This window comes from Oncorhynchus masou, unplaced genomic scaffold, assembly GCF_036934945.1.
Source record: "Oncorhynchus masou masou isolate Uvic2021 unplaced genomic scaffold, UVic_Omas_1.1 unplaced_scaffold_704, whole genome shotgun sequence".
Taxonomy (NCBI): Eukaryota; Metazoa; Chordata; class Actinopteri; order Salmoniformes; family Salmonidae; genus Oncorhynchus; species Oncorhynchus masou.
In genome coordinates, this window is record NW_027013502.1 from 126,768 (window position 1) to 142,294 (window position 15,527).

Consider the following 15,527-nt stretch of genomic DNA (forward strand, 5'->3'; position numbering starts at 1 on the left):
TGGGCGCTGAAGACGTGCCCCCCCCCCACACCTCTCTGATTCAGATGGGTTGGGTTAAATGTGGAAGACATATTTGTTGAATACATTGTTGTTTAACTGACTAGCTTATCCCCCTTTCCCTGATCAGAGCAGTATGTTGTTTAAAAGGGCTTTTGGCAGTAACTACATACATTTTTGGACTTCTAAATGAACATGTACCCATTAATTCATGAACATCACTTCTAAATGAACGTGTACCCATTAATTCATGAAGAACATCACTTCTAAATGAACGTGTACCCATTAATTCATGAAGAACATCACTTCTAAATGAACGTGTACCCATTAATTCATGAAGAACATCACTTCTAAATGAACGTGTACCCATTAATTCATGAAGAACATCACATCTAAATGAACATGTACCCATTAATTCATGAACATCTCTTCAAAACGGCTCCATGAGCTTTTAGTTCAGTTGTCAAACCTTATCAGAATCCAAAATATAAGCTTCATTTACTCCAATGTTTAAAACTATAATGTTGATATCATGGATGGTCAGTCTTTGCATCCATCGCTCTATGAATTTGAGTGGTTATATTTCTGCAGTCCCATCCCTTGGCTTTTTACTGAAACAGCAGGCTTTGTTATTTCTGCTACTTTAAGGTCTCGTCTTAATGTAACACTGCATTCTGCATAATACAATCTTGTTGACTGTGACGACCACGAATCAACTAAAAGGAAGGAACAAGTGGGCTGCATCAGTGAATTTAAATAAATCCATAGATGAGGGCGGAATGAATTTCACATGACTGGGAATAGATATGCATCTGTTGGTCACAGATACCTTAAAAGAAAGGTTAGGGAGTAGATCAGAAAACCAGTCCGTATCTGGCGTGACCTCCATTTGCCTCATGCAGCGCAACACATCTCCTTCACATAGAGGTGATCAGGCTGTTGATTGTGGCCTGAGGAGTGTTGTCCCACTCCTTTACAATGGTTGTGCGAAGTTGCTGGATATTGGCGGGAACTGGAACACGCTGTTGCACACGTCGATCCAGAGCATCCCAAACGTGCTCAATGGGACGGCAGGGGAGCCTAGTGGTTAGAGCGTTGGACTAGTAACCGAAAGGTTGCAAGTTCGAATCCCCGAGCTGACAAGGTACAAATCTGTCGTTCTGCCTCTGAACAGGCAGTTAACCCACTGTTCCTAGGCCGTCATTGAAAATAAGAATTTGTTCTTAACTGACTTGCCTAGTAAAATAAAGGTAAAATAAAAAATAAATGGGTGACTTGTCTGAGTATGCAGGCCACGGAAGAACTTGAACATTTTCAGCTTCCGGGAACTGCAGATTCTTGCGACACGAGCCTTGCATTATACTGAAACATGAGGTGATGCAGCGGATGAATGCCACGACAATGGACCACAGGATCTCAGCACGGAATCTGCATTCAAATTTCCATCGATAAAATGCAATTGTGTTCGTTGTCCATAGCCTATGCCAGCCCATACCATAACCCCACTTCCACCATGGGGTGCTCTGTTTACAACTTTGACATTAAAAAAGGGAGATACTTAAATCAGTTGTACAACTGAATGCCTTCAACTGAAATGTGTGGTGTTATCACAAAACGGCACATTTAGAGTGGCCTTTTATTGTCCCCAGCACAAGGTACACCGGTGTAATGATCATGCTGTTTAATCAGCTTCTTGATATGTGACACCTGTCAGGTGGATGGATTATCTTGGCAAAGGAGAAATGCTCACTAACAGAGATCTAAACAAATTTGTGCACAAAACTTGAGAGATTTAAGCTTTTTGTGCTTATGGTACATTTCTGGGATCTTTTATTTCAGCCCAGGAAACATAGGACCAACAATTGACATGTTGCGTTTCTATTTTTGTTCAGTGTAGGATCAGACACCGCCTGTCCCTATAATTTTGATCTGAAAGACCTGAACACAGAGGATTGATACGACCAAAGATTGTCTATTATATTGACAAGATATTTGAGTGATGGTTTTAAAGATGGAAGACAGGTGGGAGAAGTCAAGATCAGGTGGGAAGGGAAAGTGGGATACCTTGTCAATTGCACAACTGAATGCATTCACCCGAAATGTGTCTTCCGCATTTAACCCAACCCCTCTGAATCAGAGATGTGTGGGGACTTGCCTTAATCGACATCCACGTCCTGGGAGTAGTTGTTGTTGGGGGTTAACCGTCTTGCTCAATGGCAGAACGGCTGATTTTTCCACCTTGCCGGCTCTGGGATTTGAACCAGGGACATTTTGGTTGCTGGCCCAACCCTCTTAGCCAATGTCAGGGCAGATACATGTGTGAACAACAGTCCATAGAGATAGATAGCAGATTCATTATTGTATCTGTGTCATTATAGTGTCTGTGAGGGTATGAGCAGCGCCATTGAGGCTATCTCCATTATGAAGTAGTTATTTTTTTGTTCTTCATTAGCGGACTGCTCCCAATTCATAGGAATCACCACCCAGTTGGCTACTTTAAAATGGTGGAAGCCCTCAATGGCAACGCTAAAACGGTTTATATCCATGAGTCTTCTATCGCTATGACAACAGGCACAACTCCAATAAAAATGTTTTGCCATGTGCGTCCATATCAGTACATTCATGAACAATTTAACCATTAACAAACTTCTATTTTATCAAATAAGCCTCACGTAGCAAATGAGCAATGACATGTTTTGTTGACCAAATTCGGCACTAATTGACCTCCAAACAAACATTTCTCACTTCGTGGCATTATTTTCGTGTATACATTTCGGGCGGAGTAAACCTCTCACTTCGCCTTTTCCTCTCTGATACTACCATACTTGTGATTAATTGACCACTAGGTGGAGGGCTCACTCCACTATAGGTGGAATTAATTGCGTTTCTTCAAGGTAGAATTTACCATAACATGAGTTTATAATAAGAGTATTAAGAACCTATAGTTTATAAGATTATGTGATTTATAGAAGGTGAAATTATGCAATTGTTACAATATCTATTACAATAAATTACCCAGTCCATTGACCGTGTGTGGTTACGCGATAATAGGGCAATTAATTGTGATGCTATGTATGGCCATTTATGCAGACCAGTGTATATTGGGAATTTGTCAATAATAATTTTCAGTGTTTGAAGGTATTGCATGTTCCGGGAGACAGAGGGGATTCGTTCGTGGAGAGGTGACATTCCTCCGAATTACGTCCTGACGTTCCCCTACGTCTGACGTCACTGACGTCGAACGGGGCTGTTTGTTCTGGATTCAGGGGTGAGGAAGACCTGCGCGCGCTGACAACCGACAGAAAAAGGTAAATAAACGTGTTTTGGTGTGTCGCTCTACCGACACCGGTAGGGTAAACGAAGGCATTCAATCTCAGGAATCCGATAAAACACTCAGAACCACACTCGGTGCAGTATTTCGGTTGGTGTCAGTGCGCGAGGTGCCTAGTGGGGCATGGACTGTCTTATCACAGGCCTGTCGCCGGTGCGGGCGCACGGGAAAATGATGATTCTCCCTATTTACGTTACCTGATTTGCAGTTTAGTGCACATCTTGTGTTTTCGTTCTCTATGCTCCTTGGTGGTACATTAACGGTGTTTTTCAGGGGCATGGGCGCTCCCTGTTGTCATTGCGCACGGTAGTTGGGGGACGGTAGCAGGCTAACGTTAGTAGCTAGCTAGGTTGTTTGTTTGTAGCCCCGTAGGCCGTATTCTTGACAGAAGTTACGCCTGGTTTGGGGCGTATTTTACGCTCCGTGGCGCTGAAAGCACGTGAAATACGACGTAGGTTTTTTTTCTAGAATAACGTCACAGTCCAAGTTGTATTCTGAAAGGGTGTTTACGTACGGAGCTGTCAGAAAAATGCTGACAGCGATCATGACTAGCTGTTGTATCTCTAGACCAGGGGTCCCAAACTTTTGCAGGTTTTAATTTTATTTCCTGCAATTCTACACATGTTGTCATGGCATGCAAATATTTTTTTTGCAGTTGTAAAGCACATTTCTTGCCATTCTGCCATCTAATGTGTATTCATGTGATATTTGAGTGACAAAAAAATACTATCTATGGGCTAAAAAAATCTATATTTAAAAAAAAACGTTAGCTGACATGAGCTACTTGATCTGGACATTTCTGACAAGTTATAAATAGTTCTCCTAAGGTCTGTAATGACTAACAAGACAAGAGGAACTGATGATGTACTACCCAATTTAGAGATTACAATTTTCAAGAGTAAGTTTAAAGCTGGACTGAGTTCCTAAAATCAATAAATAACCTGTGGCGACCCCTCCAGTTGGGGAACCACTGCCCTCGACAACTCAACCTAATCATCTGCTATGCATATTGCATCTCTAGAAATAGTTTTATTTGAATAAAAGACTGCCATATGTGACAAGAAGCACCATTTTCTATATTTACTCGTTGGTTTGGGACCTTATATTCAGGGTGTTTTGACTTTGCCTGATCATTTTTCTCACTTCATTATCTAGTCTGATAAATCAGGCTGTAATACACAATTAATTGGTATAGCTAGACAGCCTTAGACATTTGTGTGAAAGACAAAATGTTCTATGAAATTGCATTTAAACTCTACCTGTTGTCTGTGCGGTTTGTCCTTCTGCTGCTTGAAATTTGAGACAAAATATCCACAGGAAAGTATTGTTTACACAACTTATTAGAGAGCCCTTAGGTACCGGGTTTAAGTTAGTTTTATATTGGATATTCAGATTTAGATATTCCAAAAAATAAAACAAAGGCATGCATTGTTCTCCATCCTACCTTGACTCAGAATATAGCCTTCAATTTTCATTGTCATGGCATGCTTGGTTCAGTAGCTATTGACAAGAGAAATGAATATCCAATGTAAAACACATTTTTACCAACGTAACCAATATAAAACTACCTTTACCGTAATACCAACCATATACTGAACCTAAAAAGTCAGTTAAACAGTCATTTCCTGTGGATATTTTGTCTCAAATTTCGGGCAGCAGGTCAACTGCACAGACAACCAGTAGAGTAAGTTTAAATGTAATTTTATTCAATATCAAAATGATTTTTCACACACATGTCTTAGGCTGTTTTTACCAATTCATCGTATTACAGCCTGATTAATCAGACTATTGGTTATCTAGCTAGTTAAAACTCTTTAAAGTTAATGTTATTTGAGGGTAGAGGCCTATATGTTCTGGAGAAATGTGCGTAGCTAAAATGACCCACTTGCTGTGAGATTGGGTTCCAATGTTTTGACAGTGTTGGGTTTGTCATTGTCAATTGTGTGTGTGTGTGTGTGTGTGTGTGTTTTCCTCCAATAACATAAGCAGTAAAACATCATGCTTTACCCCACAGGTGTCAGTCATTCCACGGAGGGCCGAATGTCTGTGGGTTTTTGCTCCTCCCTTGTACTTGATTGATGAATTAAGGTCACTGATTAGTAAGGAACTCTCCCTCACCTGGTTGTTTTGGTCTTAATTGAAAGGGAAAAACGTAACCCAGCAGACACTCGGCTCTCCATGGAATGAGTTTGACTCCCCTGCTTCACCCCTCTCTCTCTCTCTGCTGTGGGCAGAGACTTAGACAAAGGCTCTCATTTACAATGATTGTCAGTCACATGGAGACATGACTACTTGTTTTCACGGTTTCATCACAACAGACAGACGCTCTGCATATTGTTGTCTTTGTCTATGCAAACATACAGTGCAGTCAGAAAGTATTCAGACCCCTTGACTTTTTCCACGTTGTTACGTTACAGCCTTTTTCGAAAATTGATTAAATATTTTTTTTCTCCTCGTCAATCTACACACACTACCTCATAATGACATCACAATACCTCATAATTACATCACAATACCTCATAATGACATCACAATACCCCATAATGACAAAGAAAAAACAGTTTTTTTTTAGAAATGTTAGCAAATTGATTAAAAAAACAACTCAAATATCACATTATTCAGACCCTTTACTCAGTACTTTGTTGAAGCTCCTTTGGCAGCGATTACAGTCTTGAATCTTCTTGGTATGACGCTACAAGCTTGGCACACCTGTATTTGGGGAGTTTCTCACATTCTTCTCTGCAGATATTCTCAAGCTCTGTCAGGTTGGATGGGGAGCGTCACTGCACATTTATTTTTTCTCCAGAGATGTTTGATCGGGTTCAAGTCTGGGCTCTGGCTGGGTCACTCACGTCACTCAAGACGTGTCCCAAAGTCACTCCTGCGCTGTCTTGGCTGTCTGCTTAGGGTCGTTCGCCCCAGTCTGAGGTTCTGAGCGCCCTGGAGCAGGTTTTCATCAAGGATCTCTCTGTACTTTGCTCCATTCATCTTTCCCACAATCCTGACTAGTCTCCCAGTCCCTGCCGCTGAAAAACATCCCAACAGCATGATGCTGCCACCGCCATGCTTCACCGTAGGGATGGTGCCAGGTTTCCTCAAGACGTGATGCTTGGCATTCAGGCCAAAGAGTTCAATCTTGGTTTCATCAGACCAGAGAATTTTGTTTCTAATGGCCTGAGAGTTCTTTGGGTGTCTTTTGGCAAACTCCAAGCGGGCTGTCATGAGCATTTTATTGAGGAGTAGCTTCTATCTGGCCACTCTACCATAAATGCCTGACTGGTAGGATGCTGCAGAGATGGTTGTCCTTCTAGAAGGTTCTCCCATCTCCACAGAGGATCTCAGGAGCTCTGTTAGTGACCATCGGCCCTTCTCCCCGATTGCTCAGTTTGGCCAGGCGGCCAGCTCTAGGGAGAGTCTTGGTGGTTCCAAACTTCTTACATTTTAGGAATGATGGAGGCCACTTCTTGGGGACTGTCAATGCTGCAGAATGTTTTGGTACCCTTCCCCAGATCTGTGCCTCGACATAATCTGTCTCTGAGTTGAATTTACCACAGGATGGAATTTACCACACAATGGAAACCTGAGCTCAATTTCGAGTCTCATAGCGAAGGGTTTGACTACTTATGTGGTATTTCTGTAATTGTTTTTATTTTATACAAATTGTCTAAAAACCTGTTTGCTTCTGTCATTATGAGGTATTGTGTGTAGATTGCAGAGGACATTTTTTAAATACATTTTAGAATAAGGCTGTAACAAAATGTGGAAAAGACAAGGGGTCTGAATACTTTCCAAAATGCACCGTACACTACGCCTTCTAGACACACCACACACACGGCTGACGTACAGTCACACTTCAACCATTCTCCCCCCCCCCACCCCCTCACCAGTGTTGTGATTCCTTGTCTTTCTACAGCTCTCTCTCAGACCCCCTCTACTCCCCTCGTCAACCAACCGAAGACTGGTTGGTCTCTGTTTCTCTCTCCACCAGTGTTGTGATTCCTTGTCCTTCTACATCTCTCTCTCTCTTTCTCTCTCTCAGACCCCTCGTCAACCAACCAACTAAACAATCGAAGACTGGTCGGTCTCTCTGTTTGTCTCTCTCTCTCCACCAGTGTTGTGATTGCTTGTCCTTCTACATTTCTCTCTATCTCGCTCGCTCGCTCTCTCTCAGACCCCCTCTACCCCCTCTTGTCAACCAACAAACCAAAGGAAGTCTAGCCACTCTCTCCTGCCCCCCTCCAGGTCACTACTCTTCCTCTCCATTCTGAGAGATGACACTCCCTCTGGACTAGACCAAGCCTGCACCACAACAGACAAACATGTAAGTCCAGCTGTAAGCTAGCAGCCTGTGTGTGTGTGTGTGTTCTAGACTAATTGACAACCTACTGGGACTAAACATCATCATTGGGGAAAGGGGGAGACCTCGTCAGTTGCACAACTAAATGCATTCCAAAAAAATGTGTCTTCTGTATTTGAACCAAACCCCTCTGAGTGGGCTCTGGATTCAAACCTGTCTTAAAGGTTGGTAGGTGTATTTATGTCAGGCTAATGAGTAAACGACTACTACACATAATCATTAGATGGGGGGGGGGGTTGATGCAGTTACATATTTTTTTTAATAAATCCTAAAGTTTTGACAGTATCCTAATATTATTTTTTACGCTAGTTGGCTGTGCCTGCACCAAAACTCCAGTATTTTTTTCTTCATAGCTTTGTTCTTCATCTTCTTTTTATGTTGGGAGTCAATTTGTTTTCAGCACTTTTATTTCCATGACTGATCAACACTTGTTTTCTCATATCTCTCTCTTGTCTCTCTGCAGCATCAGTATGGTGAGCAATATGTTTGGAACATCGAATCGCAATAAAATCCCAGTGTTGAATCACAATACATATAGAATCCTGAGAATCACAATACGTATCGAATCCTGAGAATCACAATACGTGTAGAATCCTGAGAATCACAATACGTATAGAATCCTGAGAATCACAATACGTGTAGAATCCTGAGAATCACAATACGTGTAGAATCCTGAGAATCACGATACGTGTAGAATCCTGAGAATCACGATACGTATAGAATCCTGAGAATCACGATACGTATAGAATCCTGAGAATCACAATACATATAGAATCCTGAGAATCACAATACATATAGAATCCTGAGAATCACAATACATATAGAATCCTGAGAATCACGATACGTATAGAATCCTGAGAATCACGATACGTATAGAATCCTGAAAATCACGATACGTATAGAATCCTGAGAATCACTATACATATAGAATCCTGAGAATCACAATACGTGTAGAATCCTGAGAATCACAATACGTATAGAATCCTGAGAATCACAATACGTATAGAATCCTGAGAATCACAATACGTGTAGAATCCTGAGAATCACAATACGTATAGAATCCTGAGAATCACAATACGTATCGAATCCTGAGAATCACGATACGTATAGAATCCTGAGAATCACGATACATATAGAATCCTGAGAATCACAATACGTGTAGAATCCTGAGAATCACAATACGTGTAGAATCCTGAGAATCACGATACGTGTAGAATCCTGAGAATCACAATACGTGTAGAATCCTGAGAATCACAATACGTGTAGAATCCTGAGAATCACAATACGTATAGAATCCTGAGAATCACGATACGTATAGAATCCTGAGAATCACAATACGTATAGAATCCTGAGAATCACAATACGTGTAGAATCCTGAGAATCACAATACGTGTAGAATCCTGAGAATCACAATACGTATAGAATCCTGAGAATCACAATATGTATAGAATCCTGAGAATCACAATATGTATAGAATCCTGAGAATCACAATACGTGTAGAATCCTGAGAATCACAATACGTATAGAATCCTGAGAATCACAATACGTATAGAATCCTGAGAATCACAATACGTATAGAATCCTGAGAATCACGATACGTATAGAATCCTGAGAATCACAATACGTATAGAATCCTGAGAATCACGATACGTATAGAATCCTGAGAATCACAATATGTATAGAATCCTGAGAATCACAATATGTATAGAATCACAATACATATAGAATCCTGAGAATCACAATACATATAGAATCACTATATGTATAGAATCACAATACGTATAGAATCCTGAGTGTCCTGAGAATCTCAGTATAAATCATATCGTGACAATATTGTATCTTGAGGTTCTTGGCCATTTCCAGCCCTGTTGGTAGGAGTGTTAAAAATTCAACTACTACTACACATCATCATTAGATAGTCTTATTGGATTAGTTAGTAAACTAGATATCTACCTCAAAAGGACTTCCCTGAAATGAGGATGTATTGTGTTATGTTGGGGTTTTGGTTCTATTTTTAGTCTTCATTTAAGTAGACAAGCCAGTTAAGAACAAATACTTATTTACAATGACGGCCTACCGGGGAACAGTGGGTTAACTGCCTTGTTCAGGGGCAGAATGAGAGATTTTTACCATGTCAACTCGGGGATTCGATCCAGCAACCTTTTGGTTACTGCCCCAACACACTAACCACTATCTGTCGCCCCAATTTTTTGTTGTCTATTGAATGGAAAAGTCCATCATCATCGGTTTGCTTCCTCTACATGGTGTGTGTTTTTGTGCATGCCTGAGTGTGTGTACTTGTGTGTGTCGGCATCTGTGTTTGAGCAAGCTGCCTCAGGCTAGTGCTGGGTTAAGGGGGGTGGAGCGAGTGGGCGAGAAAACGGAGGGATGGGTGGAAGGGGGTGTGGCGCTTTAAAGTATGACCAACCAGAAAGAGACAGGCGTTCTGTCTGAGAGAGGGAGAGGCGTTCTGTCTGAGAGAGGGAGAGGCGTTCTGTCTGGGAGAGGCATTCTGTCTGAGAGAGGGAGAGGCATTCTGTCTGGGAGAGGCATTCTGTCTGAGAGAGGGAGAGGCATTCTGTCTGAGAGAGGGAGAGGCATTCTGTCTGAGAGAGGGAGAGGCATTCTGTCTGAGAGAGGGAGAGGCGTTCTGTCTGAGAGAGGGAGAGGCATTCTGTCTGAGAGAGGGAGAGGCGTTCTGTCTGAGAGAGGGAGAGGCATTCTGTCTGAGAGAGGGAGAGGCATTCTGTCTGAGACAGGGAGAGGCATTCTGTCTGAGAGAGGCATTCTGTCTGAGAGAGGGAGAGGCGTTCTGTCTGAGAGAGGGAGAGGCATTCTGTCTGAGAGAGGGAGAGGCATTCTGTCTGAGACAGGGAGAGGCATTCTGTCTGAGACAGGGAGAGGCATTCTGTCTGAGACAGGGAGAGGCATTCTGTCTGAGACAGGGAGAGGCATTCTGTCTGAGACAGGGAGAGGCATTCTGTCTGAGACAGGGAGAGGCATTCTGTCTGAGACAGGGAGAGGCATTCTGTCTGAGAGAGGGAGAGGCATTCTGTCTGAGAGAGGGAGAGGCATTCTGTCTGAGAGAGGGAGAGGCATTCTGTCTGAGAGAGGGAGAGGCATTCTGTCTGAGAGAGGGAGAGGCATTCTGTCTGAGAGAGGGAGAGGCATTCTGTCTGAGAGAGGGAGAGGCGTTCTGTCTGAGAGAGGGAGAGGCGTTCTGTCTGAGAGAGGGAGAGGCGTTCTGTCTGAGAGAGGGAGAGGCGTTCTGTCTGAGAGAGTGAGAGGCGTTCTGTCTGAGAGAGGGAGAGGCATTCTGTCTGAGAGAGGGAGAGGCATTCTGTCTGAGAGAGGGAGAGGCATTCTGTCTGAGAGAGGGAGAGGCATTCTGTCAGAGAGGGAGAGGCATTCTGTCTGAGAGAGGGAGAGGCATTCTGTCTGAGAGAGGGAGAGGCATTCTGTCAGAGAGAGGGAGAGGCATTCTGTCAGAGAGGGAGAGGCATTCTGTCTGAGAGAGGGAGAGGCATTCTGTCAGAGAGAGGGAGAGGCATTCTGTCTGAGAGAGGGAGAGGCATTCTGTCAGAGAGGGAGAGGCATTCTGTCTGAGAGAGGGAGAGGCATTCTGTCTGAGAGAGGGAGAGGCATTCTGTCTGAGAGAGGGAGAGGCATTCTGTCTGAGAGAGGGAGAGGCGTTCTGTCTGAGAGAGGGAGAGGCGTTCTGTCTGAGAGAGGGAGAGGCATTCTGTCTGAGAGAGGGAGAGGCGTTCTGTCTGAGAGAGGGAGAGGCGTTCTGTCTGAGAGAGGGGAGAGGCATTCTGTCTGAGAGAGGGAGAGGCATTCTGTCTGAGAGAGGGAGAGGCATTCTGTCTGAGAGAGGAGAGGCATTCTGTCTGAGAGAGGGAGAGGCATTCTGTCTGAGAGAGGGAGAGGCATTCTGTCTGAGAGAGGGAGAGGCATTCTGTCTGAGAGAGGGAGAGGCATTCTGTCTGAGCCAGGGAGAGGCGTTCTGTCTGAGAGAGGGAGAGGCATTCTGTCTGAGAGAGGGAGAGGCGTTCTGTCTGAGCCAGGGAGAGGCGTTCTGTCTGAGCCAGGGAGAGGCATTCTGTCTGAGCCAGGGAGAGGCATTCTGTCTGAGAGAGGGAGAGGCATTCTGTCTGAGAGAGGGAGAGGCATTCTGTCTGATAGAGGCATTCTGTCTGAGAGAGGGAGAGGCGTTCTGTCTGAGAGAGGGAGAGGCATTCTGTCTGAGAGAGGGAGAGGCATTCTGTCTGAGAGAGGGAGAGGCATTCTGTCTGAGAGAGGGAGAGGCATTCTGTCTGAGAGAGGGAGAGGCATTCTGTCTGAGACAGGGAGAGGCATTCTGTCTGAGAGAGGGAGAGGCATTCTGTCTGAGAGAGGGAGAGGCATTCTGTCTGAGAGAGGGAGAGGCATTCTGTCTGAGCCAGGGAGAGGCATTCTGTCTGAGAGAGGGAGAGGCATTCTGTCTGAGAGAGGGAGAGGCATTCTGTCTGAGAGAGGGAGAGGCGTTCTGTCTGAGAGAGGCATTCTGTCTGAGAGAGGGAGAGGCATTCTGTCTGAGAGAGGGAGAGGCATTCTGTCTGAGAGAGGGAGAGGCATTCTGTCTGAGAGAGGGAGAGGCGTTCTGTCTGAGAGAGGCATTCTGTCTGAGAGAGAGAGAGGCATTCTGTCTGAGAGAGGGAGAGGCATTCTGTCTGAGAGAGGGAGAGGCATTCTGTCTGAGAGAGGGAGAGGCATTCTGTCTGAGAGAGGGAGAGGCATTCTGTCAGAGAGGGAGAGGCATTCTGTCTGAGAGAGGGAGAGGCATTCTGTCTGAGAGAGGGAGAGGCATTCTGTCTGAGAGAGGGAGGCATTCTGTCTGAGAGAGGAGAGGCATTCTGTCAGAGAGGGAGAGGCATTCTGTCTGAGAGAGGGAGAGGCATTCTGTCTGAGAGAGGGAGAGGCATTCTGTCTGAGAGAGGGAGAGGCATTCTGTCAGAGAGGGAGAGGCATTCTGTCTGAGAGAGGGAGAGGCATTCTGTCAGAGAGAGGGAGAGGCATTCTGTCAGAGAGGGAGAGGCATTCTGTCAGAGAGGGAGAGGCATTCTGTCTGAGAGAGGGAGAGGCATTCTGTCTGAGAGAGGGAGAGGCATTCTGTCAGAGAGGGAGAGGCATTCTGTCTGAGAGAGGGAGAGGCATTCTGTCTGAGAGAGGGAGAGGCGTTCTGTCTGAGAGAGGGAGAGGCATTCTGTCTGAGAGAGGGAGAGGCATTCTGTCTGAGAGAGGGAGAGGCATTCTGTCTGAGAGAGGGAGAGGCATTCTGTCTGAGCCAGGGAGAGGCGTTCTGTCTGAGAGAGGGAGAGGCATTCTGTCTGAGAGAGGGAGAGGCATTCTGTCTGAGAGAGGCATTCTGTCTGAGAGAGGGAGAGGCATTCTGTCTGAGAGAGGGAGAGGCATTCTGTCTGAGCCAGGGAGAGGCGTTCTGTCTGAGCCAGGGAGAGGCATTCTGTCTGAGAGAGGGAGAGGCGTTCTGTCTGAGAGAGGGAGAGGCGTTCTGTCTGAGAGAGGGAGAGGCATTCTGTCTGAGAGAGGCATTCTGTCTGAGAGAGGGAGAGGCATTCTGTCTGAGAGAGGGAGAGGCATTCTGTCTGAGAGAGGGAGAGGCATTCTGTCTGAGAGAGGGAGAGGCATTCTGTCTGAGAGAGGGAGAGGCATTCTGTCTGAGAGAGGAGAGGCATTCTGTCTGAGAGAGGGAGAGGCATTCTGTCTGAGAGAGGGAGAGGCATTCTGTCTGAGAGAGGGAGAGGCATTCTGTCTGAGAGAGGCATTCTGTCTGAGAGAGGGAGAGGCATTCTGTCTGAGAGAGGGAGAGGCATTCTGTCTGAGAGAGGGAGAGGCATTCTGTCTGAGAGAGGGAGAGGCATTCTGTCTGAGAGAGGCATTCTGTCTGAGAGAGGGAGAGGCATTCTGTCTGAGAGAGGCATTCTGTCTGAGAGAGGGAGAGGCGTTCTGTCTGAGAGAGGGAGAGGCGTTCTGTCTGAGAGAGGGAGAGGCGTTCTGTCTGAGAGAGGGAGAGGCGTTCTGTCTGAGAGAGGGAGAGGCGTTCTGTCTGAGAGAGGGAGAGGCGTTCTGTCTGAGAGAGGGAGAGGCATTCTGTCTGAGACAGGGAGAGGCATTCTGTCTGAGAGAGGCATTCTGTCTGAGAGAGGGAGAGGCATTCTGTCTGAGAGAGGGAGAGGCATTCTGTCTGAGAGAGGGAGAGGCGTTCTGTCTGAGAGAGAGGGAGAGGCGTTCTGTCTGAGAGAGGGAGAGGCATTCTGTCTGAGAGAGGCATTCTGTCTGAGAGAGGAGAGGCATTCTGTCTGAGAGAGGGAGAGGCGTTCTGTCTGAGAGAGGGAGAGGCGTTCTGTCTGAGAGAGGGAGAGGCATTCTGTCTGAGAGAGGGAGAGGCGTTCTGTCTGAGAGAGGGAGAGGCGTTCTGTCTGAGAGAGGGAGAGGCGTTCTGTCTGAGAGAGGGAGAGGCATTCTGTCTGAGACAGGGAGAGGCATTCTGTCTGAGAGAGGCATTCTGTCTGAGAGAGGGAGAGGCGTTCTGTCAGAGAGGGAGAGGCGTTCTGTCAGAGAGGGAGAGGCATTCTGTCTGAGAGAGGGAGAGGCGTTCTGTCTGAGAGAGGGAGAGGCATTCTGTCTGAGAGAGGCATTCTGTCTGAGAGAGGGAGAGGCATTCTGTCTGAGAGATGGAGAGGCATTCTGTCTGAGAGAGGCATTCTGTCTGAGAGAGGCATTCTGTCTGAGAGAGGCATTCTGTCTGAGAGAGGCATTCTGTCTGAGAGAGGGAGAGGCATTCTGTCTGAGCCAGGGAGAGGCGTTCTGTCTGAGAGAGGCATTCTGTCTGAGAGAGGGAGAGGCATTCTGTCTGAGAGAGGGAGAGGCATTCTGTCTGAGAGATGGAGAGGCATTCTGTCTGAGAGAGGCATTCTGTCTGAGAGAGGCATTCTGTCTGAGAGAGGCATTCTGTCTGAGAGAGGCATTCTGTCTGAGAGAGGGAGAGGCATTCTGTCTGAGCCAGGGAGAGGCGTTCTGTCTGAGAGAGGCATTCTGTCTGAGAGAGGGAGAGGCATTCTGTCTGAGAGAGGGAGAGGCATTCTGTCTGAGAGAGGGAGAGGCATTCTGTCTGAGAGAGGCATTCTGTCTGAGAGAGGGAGAGGCATTCTGTCTGAGAGAGGGAGAGGCATTCTGTCTGAGCCAGGGAGAGGCGTTCTGTCTGAGAGAGGGAGAGGCGTTCTGTCTGAGAGAGGGAGAGGCATTCTGTCTGAGAGAGGGAGAGGCATTCTGTCTGAGAGAGGGAGAGGCGTTCTGTCTGAGAGAGGCATTCTGTCTGAGAGAGGGAGAGGCATTCTGTCTGAGAGAGGGAGAGGCATTCTGTCTGAGAGAGGGAGAGGCGTTCTGTCTGAGAGAGGGAGAGGCATTCTGTCTGAGAGAGGCATTCTGTCAGAGAGGGAGAGGCATTCTGTCTGAGAGAGGGAGAGGCATTCTGTCTGAGAGAGGGAGAGGCGTTCTGTCTGAGAGAGGGAGAGGCGTTCTGTCTGAGAGAGGGAGAGGCATTCTGTCTGAGAGAGGGAGAGGCATTCTGTCTGAGAGAGGGAGAGGCATTCTGTCTGAGAGAGGGAGAGGCATTCTGTCTGAGAGAGGGAGAGGCATTCTGTCTGAGAGAGGGAGAGGCATTCTGTCTGAGCCAGGGAGAGGCGTTCTGTCTGAGAGAGGGAGAGGCATTCTGTCTGAGAGAGGGAGAGGCTTTCTGTCTGAGCCAGGGAGAGGCGTTCTGTCTGAGCCAGGGAGAGGCAT

The 15,527-nt window shown here is 46.0% G+C and overlaps 1 protein-coding gene across 1 annotated transcript in view; it reads left to right on the forward strand.

Moving 5' to 3' along the window:
• The first annotated feature begins 3,247 nt into the window (after positions 1 to 3,247).
• Positions 3,248 to 15,527, forward strand: part of LOC135537051 (bromodomain-containing protein 4-like) — a 78,930-nt gene continuing 66,650 nt past the window's right edge. The window contains 1 exon segment of the mRNA XM_064963265.1: positions 3,248 to 3,305. The gene's annotated coding sequence lies outside the window, so the exon portion shown is untranslated.